General features: G+C 44.6%; 1 protein-coding gene across 8 annotated transcripts in view; it reads left to right on the forward strand.

Moving 5' to 3' along the window:
* The window catches only part of FRMD4A (FERM domain containing 4A), a 331795-nt gene that overhangs the window by 114976 nt on the left and 201098 nt on the right, over positions 1-15721 (forward strand). Inside the window, exon 1 of one of the 8 annotated variants that reach the window (XM_032620642.1) lies at positions 14239-14407. The exons of the other annotated variants lie outside the window; for them this stretch is intronic. The gene's annotated coding sequence lies outside the window, so the exon portion shown is untranslated. Of the gene's footprint in view, positions 1-14238; positions 14408-15721 lie in introns of those variants that run through there. 8 annotated transcript variants of the gene reach the window in all.

Below are 15721 nucleotides of genomic sequence, written 5' to 3' on the forward strand. Positions count from 1 at the left end.
AAATTTAAAAAATATAAGATATAAAAAATGAAGTAATTTCTCCTCAAAGTGTGAAGAAGTCTGCTGAGGTGTACGTCTCCATACATTGCACTCTTCGGTCACTTATTCACTCAACGAACATTCCTTAGGTGCCAAGTGTATGGTGTGTGTACACCAGACGTGGCTATAATAAAATTCAGGAAAGTAACAGCAACAACAAAAACAAATTGGACCTTTCAGATCATCCTGATGGTCTGTCCCTTTTTTGATGTGTGAAAGGAGTGACTCTCTCATATTTTAAATGGATTTAGTGATGTATCATTGACACACAATGAGCAGCACGTGTTTAAAGTGTACCATTTGATGAGCTTTGACATATATCCACACCTGTGAAACCGTCACCACAGTCAAGAATTGTAACTCCGTATTTTCAATCAATCATACTTCCCAAGAGTTTTGTGTGTTGCAAGCTCCACGCTGGACACTATGAAGGATATAAGATGAAATCCCTGCCTCGTGTATTTGTTCATATTTAAGATTCTGCCTTTCCCTAAAAAGTGATCTCATCACACACTCATTTCCAGGTCTTTTCTCCAGCGTATGCTGAAAATACACTCAAGTTTGGTTCCAAAGGCTTTGGAATGACGTGTGTAAACCATTTGACACCCGCGTTCCTGGTTAAATCAGGAAAGAGGAAAGATCAGGAACCCTGCCATCTTTTAATCAGTTCCGATACAAGCAGAAACTTCTCTCATTCCTTCTTGTGTGGAAACAGCCCAAACAGTAGGCTCTGTTTCCTCCTTTTTTCCTTTGTGTAGGCAACAGAATAATTACCTCCTGCCGAAAGCTTGGAGAAATCGTTCTGTGTCCAATTAGAATTTTTGGTTTGACTAGCAGATCCAGGATCATGTCTTTATTTCTGTAACTGCTCTCAGTGAGATGCACCCTGGATGTTTTTAGATCTCCCGTTTGCCGTGGCCGTTGCATGTTACAGGACTGCGTTACACCCTGTGACAGCCTTGCCACCGAGAGGCATCCTGGGGTGAAAAGGAGGGGGGGAGCCTTCCTTTGGTTTTGGAATCCTCTCCCTCCCCCCCCCCATTTCCCTTCCTTTCCTAGTCTGATGCCCCACCCCTATTTGTAAATGGTGCTGGGAAACAAGGGGTCCCGTCCTGTCCATGACGCTGCCACAGCAGAAGCAGGAGACCTGGGAGCAGGTCTTCAGGAAGCCCTCTGCGGTGGCGCCCCGGGCAGCCGGCCAACGTTGAAACCTCAAAGATGAATGGAGGGTGAGATCTGCCAGCACAGCTCGTGCAAGAGTGAGCAGTCCCTGCCAGCGACACTCCAGCCGAATCCTTTCCAGAGAACTCGGTTATGTAAACATCCAGGCGGCAGCCTCCAGCCCAGATGGACTGCCCTGTGCCGACGTCTAAGGTAGCTGTGAAAATTGCCCTCAATGCAAGCAGTCCAGGTTCCCGAGCTCTCCCTGGAGAGCTCTTTTATTAGGGGCCTCGGGCTGGGGAGGGTCAAGGGCTTGCTCCTACCTCCTGGAGCTGGGACCATCCTGCAGGGCTGTGGCTTTCCAGATCAAGGGCACCCATGTGCCCCAGGTCCACTGTGCTGTGATGCCATTGGAAAGACGATCTGATTTAAGCATGAGTCTTAGAAGGATCAGCTCTTGGACTGGAGCACTTCCTTCCAAGCCTGGAAGATTTGGCATCTGTGCACTGGGCCCCTGGACTCAGGCACGAGTGACACGTGGCTGCTTTGTATCTCGTGCAGGTCCTGTGCAAGCAGGTGGCCTGGGGACCAATCCACCGCCTTAGGCATCTGTTCTGTCCCACCTTGCTTCAGAGTCACCAAGACCCAAGGATGGAACTCCAGGAGCTTGTGGGTGTCTAAAATACTCTTTTCTGCCCCTCACATCCCTCGGGGTAGTGGAGAGTTTGACTGTATAATACACAAAGGGGGTTGTTTGTGGGAGGGACAGCCCAGTCCCAAATTCTCTTATCTGTGTGGCAAGGCTCCCCAGCTATCACTGATGGCAGACTGTTGATAATTCTGCTTATTTGCCGTGTCATCACACAGATAATATAAACCACAAAGAATGCATGTGTTTCTGAGCCTGGGTTTAAGGGTATGTTTCTACAGAATAGGCAAATTAAAACATAGCTCACTAAATGCAAATCAAGTTCTATAGTACCTATAGTTTGGAATCACCCTTGAAATGATATATAAGGATATATGTTATTTGAATGCATATTTATTAATGCATGTACAAATATTTATTGAGTGCCTGTTATGACAGTCATGTCATTCTATTTCAATCATATATATATATATATATATATATATATATACACACACACACACACATATATATATAATTTAAGGTCAACAAAATAATTTACAATAAAAATGTGGTAACCTTTTGCTTAATAAGACCCATGGCTATAAATAGTGTTGTCTCATCCCACTGAGCACAACATAAGCAAAAACAAAAAAATTAATTTAAAATGACAGATTGAATTAGACACTGGAATAAAACAGGCAGATTCATATTACCAAGAAAATGTCATTGGTTCTTGGTTGTCTATTACGTGAAGAGCAAACCAACTACAGAAACATAACCACCCCACACAGCATTGCAGTTTCGTGTGTGTGTGTTTTTTCTTTTAACTTTTATTGGAGTATAGTTGATTTACAGTGTTGTGTTAGTTTCAGGTGTACAGCAAAGTGAATCAGTTATACACATACATAGATCCACTCTTTTTTAGATTCTTTTTCCATATAGGCCGTTACGGAGTGTTGAGTAGAGTTCCCTGTGCTATACAGTAGGTCCTTATTAGTTATCTGTTTTATAGATAGTAGTGTGTATACGTCAATCCCAATCTCCAATTCATCCCTCCCCCACCTTTACCCCCTGGCAACCATAAGTTTGTTTTCTACATCTGTAACTCTATTTCTGTTTTGTAGATAAGTTCATTTGTACCCTTTTTTTAGATTCCACATATAAGTGATATCATATGATATTTCTTTTTCTCTGAGTACGACAATCTCTGGGTCCATCCATGTTGCTGCAAATGGCATTATTTCATTTTTTATGGCTGAGTAATATACCATTGTATATATGTACCACATCTTCTTTATCCATTCCTCTGTTGATGGATATTTAGGTTGCTTCCATGTCCTGGCTATTGTAAATAGTGCTGCAATGAGCATTGTGTTTTTAAATAGATGACTTTTTTTTTGTAATAAATTTATTTATTTATTTATTCATTTGGCTGTGTTGAGTCTTTGTTGCTGCACGTGGGCTTTCTCTAGTTGTGGTGAGCGGGGGCTACCCTTCGTTGGCTTCTCATTGCAGTGGCTTCTCTTGTTGCAGAGCACAGGCTCTAGGCACACAGGCTTCAGTAGTTGTGGCATGCAGGCTCAGTAGTTGTGGCTTACGGGCTGTAGAGTGCAGGCTCAGTAGTTGTGGCACACAGGCTTAGTTGCTTCGCACCATGCGGGATCTTCCCAGACCAGGGATCAAACCCGTGTCCCCTGCATTGGCAGGTGGATTCTTAACCACTGCGCCACCAGGAAGTCCCTAAATAGAGGACTTTTGATTGCACATTTATACAAAGGAAATTGGTAAGGGAAAAAGTAGAATAATATGTTTGTGCCTACCATCTGTAGTGTGATTTTCTTAAAGTCTTCTGAAGCAGTCAGTGGATGTGGTGACTATTTGTTTCATCAAAGTACGTGTAATACTGTAGCAGGAAGCATTATAAGTAAATACATGAGTTATTAGAATGAATCTATTTTGGGGGGAATTCTTGTTTATAGGTGTGCATGTATATCCATGGCTCATACCTTAGAATGCGTCCATCCACCTTCCCCCAGAGTCCAGTGAACCTTTCTACAGCATCGCAGGCTGACAGTCTCTGGCCCTTCCTGATTACTTGCAGTGGTGGGAGGGCAACTTGTTCCATCTTGAACAGTGGTGCTTGTTAGAAAGTTCTCCCTTCTATTGAAATATGATGTGTCTTTTGAAACTTCTACTCATTGATTCCATTTCTGCCCGCCAAAGCAAAGTTCTCCCTTCTCATTCAGTTATCAGACCTAATCATCACATTAGCCTTAGATCATCAAATTAGCAAGTCCCCACATCCAGGCCTTCCCAGGACAGTCCAGTTTATACCTAGTGCCCCCGTGGAATCCATGATAGCCTCCCTTTTCACTCGCGAAGGTGTCTTGCATGGGGGATAGATTACAGGGTCCCTATCACTGAAGCCAGCATGCAGCTTTTCCATCAGCCCTGAGAAGACAGGGTTTCCATATCTTTACCCAGTCTGATTACCCTTCTTTGGTCTTGCCCCACTTTCTTTCATGTCCTACCTAAAATATGGTACCCAGAATTAAACACAGACTTCCAGAAATAGTTTAATTGTAGTAGAGTGTAGGAGACCTCTTGGTTTCATTATTCAGGATGCTGTACTTCTAACACGTGAACTAAGAACAGGACCTGGAACCATAAACAATATGACCCCCAACTTGTAGACGTGGAAGCTACCATCTAAACAAACCTCTTGTCATCTACACATTTGGTCAGCACACTTTCTGTGTCTGGTTACAAATCGTTGGGGGGTAATATGGATACTGAGAGCTTATGTTTAGTATCTCTTTATAATTTACCAACTGCTTGTGTGTTTTCTAAGGCGGTGAGCCTCAACACCTGCAGTTAGAACCCTCTTTCCAGGCTCCCCTCATTTTTACACCAGTCAGGATTAAATTGATTTGGAAACGTTGTCCAGTGGATACTTAACTATTTCATCAATGATTTAGCCATCCTCAGACCATTGATATGCGTTGTTCCTTCTTCCTGTTGTCATAAGTAGGGTTCTCCAGCTGTATTTCTCACTGCTCCACGCCAACCCACCTCCCTGTGCCCCAGCTCTACTGCCTGGCTCATGTTTCCAGAACATGCCACGTTCTCTCCCATCCAGTTACGTCAGCTTGTCTCTGCCGGATGTCCTGTCTTCAGATATCACTTCCTCACCTGAGCTCTCACCCATCCTCCAGGTATGAGTGAGGGTCTCCCCGACCCTCCGCCTCATTGCATCTTATACTCACCCCATGGTCACACAGATTACACTGTAATCTCCTGTTAACTTGGGTATTTCTTCTGTTGGACATAGAAGCTCGTTAAGTATAGGAACAAAATTGTATTCATCGTTCTCTATCTTATAAAATGCTAGGCACATAACTATGTACCGTAAACATTTGCAGAATGAATACACGCTATGATGGACACTACTATGTATAATCCTTTAAACCCATTTCTCTTATTTCATGTGGGGCGGTCACTAGATTACTCCCTGGATTACTAGAAAGATGGATAGATCTTTTCTAGAGGAGAAATGACTGTCAAAGAAGATGAACTTTTTAGCCATTTGCATCTTAGTTTTATTTCCTGTAGGCTATTAGTAGTCTTCTACTTAACTTGTAGTCATCTACAAATTAAATAATTTTAGCTTTAACATAGTAACCCTTCATTATAGTTGTTTTCCTCCTCCCCCCCCCCCCCACTTTGCATTTGCTTTTTCTTTTTGCTGACGGTGATTTATGGAGTAAAATTATTTAAAAATGTAATCAGATCTATACATTTTTCCCTTTTGCCTCATCCATTGCTTTTATGCTTAGAAAGACCTGATAAACCTATCTATTTTTAATATTTAACTGTATGAACCACCTGAGATTTTTTCCAGGGAAAGAGGTGCAGTTAGTTTATATTCTTTTAGTCGTTAGTCCTACCATTTCCTTTCTTGGTTGAGAAGATTAAACTGAGTGGTCCAGCAGCTCATCTTTTAACAAAAATCCATTAGCACCAAACAATGGAAACTCCTTTCCTTGCTCTTCTTGCTTGGAACATATCCTCTTTTTTTTTTTTTTTTTGCGGCACGCGGGCCTCTCACTGTTGTGGCCTCTCCCGTTGCAGAGCACAGGCTCCGGACGCGCAGGCTCAGCGGCCATGGCTCACGGGCCCAGCCGCTCCGCGGCACGTGGGATCCTCCCGGACCAGGGCACGAACCCACGTCCCCTGCATCGGCAGGCGGACTCTCAACCACTGCGCCACCAGGGAAGCCCTGGAACGTATCTTTAAAGGCTCTTTCATTGTCCTTAGTCTTTCCTTATTTTAAATCTCAGCTTCAGTGCCACCTCTATTCCTCTAAACTTGTGACACTTTCTCATCTATGTGTCGATACAGAATACATATAATGTACTCTATGCCCCCGACACGTTGTATATGTTATACTACAATCTGGTCACCTTTGGGAATCCTCTGTGCAGATACTTTGTGTTCTTTGGATGTCACAGTCTTCACTTTCTCATTCAATTTTATTTTTATTATGCTATTTTTATCTTTAAAGTTTATGTGTTAAAGTTTTGATCTCATACAAAAAATATTCTTTTCGATCCACAGAGTCAACCTTATCTTTTTTGGACTTTTCCTTTTCCTTTGGAAAAAGCATCTCCATTCCAACCAAAACTCTATCACTGAGATACTGAAGCCAGAGCTCCATGTGCCAAAGCCCAGGTGTCATTTTCTTTCTTCTTTCCTCCCTTCAAGGAGAACAGCGGGATGTCAGATGGTTTAGAAGGGTTCTTGCTGCTTCTTTGTATGTTTTGTTTCTTCGGAGTTTATACCTTCTCAGCCAGCCTTGAAGGATCTCTGCACAGACACCTGTGTTGTGAACAGTTTTCAGTAAGAGTAACACCCTGAATCTGCCAAGAGAAACAGGCAAGGCCTCCTTGCCAGCAAGAGGCCTTCATCTCCTCCTCCAGTAACAGACTGTGTATGTGGCCTGGCAGTTCTTGTGGTCCACACCATTGTCATCTCACACGTGATGCTGACACCCCTAAACCTCCATTCCTTGTCTGGCTCCGGCATGCCTTCCATCAGCTCTCTGTGGATGCTGGCAGGGAGCCATTGCTGTTTGGGGGACGGCTGGACCTCCAGGTGCTCTGTCTGGGTGGAGTAGGCCTTCTACCCAGGGCCACGGCCCCGTGGACTCTGCTCTGTGAAGACCTGGTACTTGCTCAGCTCTGGGGACAGCCACCCAGATGTTGCCCGCCCAGGCCATTGTCCTCTCCCATCCGGCCACAGCGGCAGACAGCCTGGCATGAGTGGCCGAAAGCTGCAGCCTCACCCAGGCCGTCCTGCAGGTGTGGAGGTGGGGGAGTGGCAGCAACTGATGCAAACCAGGTTCCACCCTGCAGGGCAGGACACGTAGTCTCTCATCTTCCTGACACTGCTGCTCAGGGGAGCGTCACCTTCCCTGACTAGAGACGTGTTTTATTTTTTTTTGGCTGTGTTGGATCTTTGTTGCTGCGCACAGGCTTTCTCTAGTTGCCGTGAGCAGAGGCTACTCCTTGTTGCGGTGTACAGGCTTCTCATTGCGGTGGCTTCTCTTGTTGCGGAGCACGGGCTCTAGGCACGCGGGCTTCAGTAGTTGCAGCAGGTGGGCTCAGTAGTTGTGGTGCATTGGCTCTAGGAGGTGCGGGCTTCAGTGGTTGCAGCACGCAGGTTCAGTAGTTGTGGCTCGCGGGCTCTAGAGCGCAGGCTGAGTAGTTGAGGCGCATGGGCTTAGTTGCTCCACAGCATGTGGGATCTTCCCCGACCAGGGCTTGAACCCGTGTCCCCTGCATTGGCAGGTGGATTCTCAACCACTGTGCCACCAGGGAAGCCCCCTGACTAGAGACTTCTAAAGGTGATATTGAGCCTACTCCATGTCACGCACACTCTATGTGTGTTAACTTAGTTATTCCTTTCAGCAGCCCCACGAGGTTGGCACGATGATGGTCTCCATTTCATAGACTGGGGAGTGAGGCACAAATTGGCAAAGTGCTTGTGGGGGATTACACCCAGTGAAGCTGGGATAAGACACAAACCCAGGTGGTCAGGCCCCAGAGCCCTCCTCCCATCCTCTGTAGACCCTGGTGCAGTGACCTGGGGACAACAGGAGGGAAGGCTACAGGCCTGGCATTGTAGCTGCCGGCCAGGGGTGGGAAAATCCCCCCACGGGGAGGAGAAGGCATGTGTATCAGCACAGCTGAGTCTGCAAGAATGAGTGAAAGTCATGTCCATCTTCCCCTCAAGCCAGTGACCTCTGAGAATCAAGATGGTGCTTCCTTTGGTCACTGCTGTGTCTCCAGCCCCTGGCTTGGTGGTGGCCTGTTGCAGGCAGGCAGGGATGGTCCTTTGTATACATGAAGGAAGAGAAAGTGTTTCCAGGCAAAAGAGACAGCATGGGCCAGGCCCTGAGGTAAGGGTGGCCCTCAGGGAAACAGAACTTAGAAGTCCAGGGCAGGTGAGTCCTGGACTTGGACTGGTCTTGGAATTGCAGGGACGGAGCCTGGGGAAGGAGAGTATTTGAAAAAAACAGATGTGGTGAGGTGAAGCCAGATCTCAGAGGGCTCGTTATCCAGCGTTCAGATACTCATCTCTCACAAATGGTAGCCACAGTGCTAGTCAACGAGGGATGTTTTATAACCATGTCAGGAGTCTCCTCCCAGGCCGTTATTCCCTGAGGCCTTCCGTCCAGATCTGCTCAGGGTTCTGCTGGCTAGACACTCCCACCTTCTGTTTCCGGCCGGGCTCTATCCAGGCTTCCTGAGACTCCCTCACTGGTCGAAACTCCGAACTCCCCTTCACCTATGAGAAAGCTCTATTCCCTTTGCCCATCCCTCTCCAAATAATAATAACGATAATAATGGAACGTTAAGTAGCATGGAGTCTCCTTGGATCTTCAGAGACTTTAGTTCTTCTGGTTGCAGAACCAAAGCTTTGTGGGACCCTAGGCCTGGGTAGAAAGCAAAAGCCTGTAGATGTGCTGTAAATCTGGGTTAATATGTGTATTTTGGGTAGAATAATGGATTGAGATCTTGCTAATATACTCAAAATGGTGGTCAAGAAAATCCTGTCTTCGGAAGATGCTCTGGCGGTGGCAGGAGGAAGGACAATCAGGTTATGGTTCTTTCAGTGTCCAGATGGTCAGAATGTAATTCAGAAAGCTCTGCTGCTTTCCAGGGGCTGGAGGCCTCACCTGCACTTCCGTTAACTTCCGTTAACTTCCGTTAACTGAACTGCAGTGGCTTCTCTGCTCTGTGGTCACCAAGGTGGTGTCCGTGGTGCATAACCAGGGCCCCTGCATGTGGCTCTCACGGTGTCCCTTTCCTCCTGACCATTTAATCAGAGGGTTGGCTCTCAGATGGGGGAGAGCCATCATCTGTCACACTCTGGCCCTGGGCTGAAATTCCCCACTTGGGCCTTGACCTCCTGTATCTGAGACGCGCCTGTCCGACTCCATGTCTATAGCTTGTCCTCAGATTACGGTGTCTTGTTGGAAGGGGAAAAGAGTCCCCTCTTCCCCACATCCCACAGAGGAGCTCTGGGTAGGAGTTTCTCTCCACTGGGGTCACACGAGCCCATCAGTGGAGCTCCCTGGCTGTCCTCTCCTCCGAACTATCTGAGTCTATCCCTTTCTTCTCAACTTTAGGCCCACAGACCAATTATTAATGTTTTTTTACCCTCTCCCCTGCAGTCCCATCTGGAGAGGATTGAAATGATGGTCCAGTAGGACTTGTGGCTTGATCACACACAGCAGTGGTCTGCAGGGTGGCAGAGGCAGGGACTAAAACGGTCCACCTGTTACCGGGTCCAAGCTTGCTGCATGACAGGCCAGTAAGTCAAGAGATGCGTTGTTGGGGCAATGGATAGCGGCTTTATTCAGAAAGCCATCAGGTCGAGAAGATGGTGCACTTGTGTCCCAAAGAAGCAGCTTTGCCCAGGTTAGAATTCAGGCTTCTTTTATACTAAAAGGGGAAAGGGTGTGGTTGGTTGTTGCAGACTTCTTGTTGTCGGAATCCTTTATTCTTACAGCTGTCCCCATAGGTCTGGTCACAGTGTTCCTATAAACCTCCAACAAGACAAATGTTATTATGACCCAGCAATCCCACTCCTGGGCATATACCGAGAGAAAACCATCATTCAAAAAGACACATGCACCCCAATGTTGACAGCAGCACTATTTACAATAGCCAGGGCATGGAAGCAACCTAAATGCCCATCGACAGACGAATGGATAAAGAAGGTGTGGTAATATATACAATGGAATATTACTCAGCCATAAAAAGGAACGAAGTTGGGTCATTTGTAGAGACGTGGATGGATCTAGAGACTGTCATACAGAGTGAAGTAAGTCAGAAAGAGAAAAACAAATATCGTATATTAACGCATATATGTGGAACCTAGAAAAATGGTACAGATGAACCGGTTTGCAGGGCAGAAATAGAGACACAGATGTAGAGAACAAACGTATGGACACCAGGGGGGAAAGCGGGGCGGGGGACGGGGGGGGGTGGGATGAACTGAGAGATTGGGATCGACATGTATACACAAATATATATAAAATAGATAACTAATAAGAACCTGCTATATAAAAAAATAAAATAAAATTCAAAAAATAATGCAATTAATGGATTTGGAAAAAAAGGCATGTTATTTTCTGTTCTGTAACTTTTTATCTCTTATGAATGGAAAAGTTATACCTTTAAAGGTCAGAGCCTTGAGAATGGGGTATCCTGTGCACTGCAGGCTGTAGGCAACATTCCTTCAGTGATTAACTTTCAGGGAAAACAATAGGATACGAAGCTTAAAGAAAAAGAGACAGATCCGATATGGAGTCAGATTTGATCTTCCCTGTGACACACCTGCCCACACGCCCCTCTGCTGTCCCCAAGCCCTTAGTACCCACACAACACCACGACTCCTCTTCTTGTGTCACCAGAGAAAACCCAGTTTCCTTTCACTGGAGGCAGAGAGACCCGGGCAGCAGCCACCACAGTCTGCTTTCCAAAGATCCTCCAGTGAAACACTGGCCGCACTCATGACCTCATCAAGTGCACACTTGCAGAGGGTCAGGCTTTGAAGAATGCAAGGCTGTTTCCATTCTTTTTTTTTTTTAATATTTATTCATTTAGTTAGTTATTTGCTTGTGCCAGGTCTCATTTGCAGCAGGCGGGCTCCTTAGTTGTGGCTCACGGGCTCCTTAGTTGTGGCATGCAAACTCTTAGTCGCAGCATGCACGTGGGATCTAGTTCCCTAACCTGGGATCAAACCCGGGCCCCCTGCATTGGGAGCACGGAGCCTTATCCACTGCGCCACCAGAGAAGTCCCTTCAGTTCTTATATTACGTTCCATGGCCATGTAAATTTGTTTATAATAGGGCCACGCATTTAATCACTTTCATCTGGGTTTTATCAGTTCTGACTGTATTCAGCCGCCGAGAACCTCAAGAACATGCCTGTGTGTGTCCTTCTGAACCCAGGAGACTCCTAATAAAGACAGAGGTGAAACAACTTGCCAGAGGTCATGGAGCAAAGCTGGGACCGAGTCATTCTCTCTGAATCAGACTTCTGCTGTCTAATACTTGATATCTCCTTTCTTTCCATGAGCATCTTTATTTTAATATGATGTCACTTAGAGACAAAAAAAAGGTAATAAGCTTGAGATAAATCAGACAGAGGGAAAAACCATAGTAAAAATGGACAATATACCTTTAACTTTTTTAAAGGTTATAAGCAGAGGCCCCTCATGCACTTTTTTTTTTAACATCTTTATTGGAGTAGAATTGCTTTACAACGGTGTGTTAGTTTCTGCTGTATAACAAAGTGAATCAGCTATATATATCCATATATCCCCATATCCCCTCCCTGTTGACCCTCATGCACTTTTATTATAATGTTTGAAATATACATTATAACAACTTATTATATTATATCTGGTATGTCCATGGTACAGGTTAGGTGTGAGCGGCAGATGGATGAATACTTTTAACAACTTTTAATTTGCCTGAAATCCTTTCTATCTGTGTAGTCATTTACTGTGGGGTTGACTTTCTTGAGGCCACTGTGAATGTGTTGCCTTTATTCGTCTCCTGGATGTGACAGCTTCACAATTACTGCGATTCTGGTATCCTGTGACTTTCTGGTACTTAGGTGAGTCCTTGGGTCCTCATTTACCTGCAGAGGAAACTGAAGTGGAGAGAGGGATGTGACACATTGAGGTGACCCAAACAGCAGAAGCCCCAACAGTGATTTTCCCTGGGAACTTGTAGTCATGTCTCTGGAATTTCCTTCCGAGCCACAGAATGGCCTGGGTCAGAGGGCAGATTGTGAGGTGCTGCTGTCATACTTCTGGCATCCTCGGGACGCTCCGTGGCTTCATGGACCGTGCTCACAGGACGTGCTCTAAGACTTAACGTCTCTAGGTCTGGGCCTTGGCTTGGACACTTCAGAAATCGGAATTTTCTCTTTGATGATAACGTTTTAAAGGGTCGGATTTCGGGTTGTTTGGGGGAGTACTGACAACTCTCCAAAGTGTGTTTTGGAAATGTGAATTCTTGGTTTTGTGCAATTCAAATGAGTCTTTAATATTTCTTATTTTATTGTCCATGAGGTATTGTCTCTAAAGTGAATCTGAATCACAGCTTGGTAGCTTGTGCAGAGCTATGAACAAGTAGGCACGTGGTAACTAGGAACCGGGCTCTCCTTCCCTCCCTACCCTCACCTCAGCCCCCAGTGTCTTAGTGATAACAGTTCCAGTATAAATTAGTCTCAGGAAATATTATGGTAACATGCGTTAATTGAATGGGCTTCAGTTTTTATTTTTGAAGTCGTATGTTTTTTCTAAGTTTATTATCTGTTACCCTGTTGTCATTTGCACAATTGCATTAGTTTTCTCTGAAAATATTATGAACAGGGGAACTAGAGTTATTTCTTCAGAGTACTTCCACTTCATGTATATACCATAGTAGATAACACATTTGACAAGGGGCAAGAAAAAGGGGAGAGCGGACATCCAAGAAGTGACTCAAAGATGGAGAGAGAGGAGGGGGTGATGCGTAGAGAAAAAGGTGATAACAAGAAGCATATTGGAATGGGGTTTACTTAGTTCTGAATTTGAAGAGAAAACATTCCTAATAAAACATATTTTCACATGCTGAACCCTGTACCCCTCCACGTAAAGCTCTTCAGAATCGCCCTTTGGGGGAGTTTGTCACTGCTAGTTAGGTAGTTAGTTATTTGTTTTTCGGTGATGCCCTGCAGAGGGGACTCCTCTGTCATACTTGGACAGAACCCCCTTCCGCCATCAAGAATATGTTAGGCTCTGGTAGACGGAGGCCCTCGAACACAGGTATTTGTAGTCCCCGCCTTTCAGATCCTGTGCTCCCTGAATCCTTTCTGGTCTCAGTCGGTCTCCCATGAATTCCTCCTGCAGGGAGAGAAGGTGTGAAACTTTCGGTCTTGAGATTTCTAACATCTGTGACAATCATAATTCTCATTTGTAAATTAATTAGTTTGATTTGATATGTTAAAATATAGGCAATCTAGGAAGAGTTTTCTGAGAAGGAAGCTTCTTGAGCTCCATTTCCTATGGCTGACCTCAAAGTGTCCTTCATATTTCTAGATTAAGTTTCTTTTTTACATTTTTTAACTGAAAAAGAAAAAAGATGTGAAGTCATATTTGGGTAGGGGTGGGGATAGGGGACCACCCATAAGCCTATTAACCTAGCACATCAACTGTCTTATTTTTGCCTCTTCATTCCCGTACATGTTCATGACAATTTTATTGGCTGCCTTTATAGTGCATGTCTCATATTCTACTGTGTTCACTTAAGCTCGTGTTACAAATGCATTGCCATGTTTAAATGTAGTTTTCGTGATTCGGTGTGTGTCTTAACAGCAAAGTTGGATAAATGGGGTGGACACCTCACTTTCAAAATAACACTTTTCTGTGTGTCCTTTGAGGGTCACAGTGCACTTGGCAGGCTTCTGCTTGGTATGGGATTGTACCGTAACAAGTCGATTTATGGCTGGAGTGGTAGCCAGCTGACATCTGCAAGAAGCCTTGTTCTCCAAAAGCATTTCCTTTGAGGGTGATGCCAGGAAGCCAGACAGAGCTACAGATGTCCAGCCACTCTTTCTCCGTACACACCCAGGACGGCAAACTTCTTCTGAACTGATGACGAGAACAGGCTGCTCCGATCTCCCATCCGTGTAGAACAATAGACAGGTCTCCCTTTTGAGAAAAAAAGCCACAGCTGTGCTGTCAAAAGAAAGTTGTGCTTTCAAAGACGTGATGATTCACAGTTGAGTCTCGGTTTAGACTCACTTCTCTGTGCTGACTTTTCTCGGGGACAGTTTGCCTTCCAAAAGGGAGGCAGCTTGTAAATTTCCTATTAGAATAGGGAGTGTGCTTATAAATTCCTCAGGGCTTAGTAATGAGATTTCGTTGAAGAGAAGAATGAATTGGAAGCTCCTTGGGTAGATCTTAACATCTGGATGCATAGCTACTTCTTTAAACTGCTGAGCCGATAAGGTGAGATCAAGGGAATGGGAATTGTATGTTTCAGATGAAAATGAGAATCTCACGATACACTTTTAGGTATGGGTATGAACTCGGGGTCACGTCACACTTTGCATGCTTGGAAATATTTTGAGAAAATGATAGGCTACCTCTTCTTTATGACTGTGATTAGAACTTTATGTAATTACAACAGTAATGTCTTGGATACCAGTTTTCCTTGGTTTTTATACAGCTTATTAGAACGTGAATAAGTAACCCAAGAACATGTTTATACACTTAACCTTTTACAGTAAAAGGAAGTTCAAAACTTTGTGCTTTAAATATACACAGGACAAGCAGAATTGCTTTCTAAAAATTCCTTAAAATTGTCCCCACCCTTCAGAGAATTTTCTCAAATTCTTAATAAATGTTTTTGAAGGAATTCCAAAATAATATGCCAGATGGTCGTAGCACTCTCCTTTCTAGAACTCCCTCTCTGTTGATCTTGAGTTCTTCCTAATGAGAACTCAAGTGCTGAATATCTAAAATGTTATCCAGAGTACTTGTGCAGTTGCTGTCAGCTGCCCTATTGAAACTTGAACATTTGGGGTACACTTTTTTTTTTTTTTTGGCTGCGTTGGGTCTTCTTTGCTGCGCGTGGGCTTTCTTTAGTTGCGGTGAGTGGGGGCTACTCGTCGTTGCAGTGCACGGGCTTCTCATTGCGGGGGCTTCTCTTGTTGCGGAGCACGGGGTCTAGGCGCTCGGGCTTCAGTAGTTGTGGCACGCGGGCTGCAGTAGTTGTGGCTCGCGGGCTCTAGAGCGCAGGCTCAGTAGTTGTGGCGCATGGGCTTAGTTGCTCCGCGGCATGTGGGATTTTCCTGGACCAGGGCTCGAACCCGTGTCGCCTGCATTGGCAGACGGATTCTTAACCACTGCACCACCAGGGAAGCCCTGGGTGCACTTTTTTGCTAAAAGAATAATTTATACATTTTGGTATGGAAGCATATATTTTCGTGTAATTTATAATTATAGTAGTTTTCTTTGAACTTAGAGGGGTGAATGATTGAGATGAAGCCAATGGATTTTTTTTTCCAGCAAAGTTTTTTATTTATTTTGTAAAAGTTGTTTTCTTTTTTTAAATTGGGATATAGTTGACTTATAAGATTATATTAAGGCATGCAACATAATTATTCGATATCTGTATATATTGTGACATGATCACCACAGTAAGTCTAGCTAACATCTGTCCCCATATATGTTACAAAATTTTTTTCTTGTGACGAGAACTTTTAATATCTGCTGTCTTAGCAGCTCTCAAATATATGACACAGTATTATTCATTATAGT

Source organism: Phocoena sinus, chromosome 2 (genome assembly GCF_008692025.1).
Source record: "Phocoena sinus isolate mPhoSin1 chromosome 2, mPhoSin1.pri, whole genome shotgun sequence".
Classification (NCBI taxonomy): Eukaryota; Metazoa; Chordata; class Mammalia; order Artiodactyla; family Phocoenidae; genus Phocoena; species Phocoena sinus.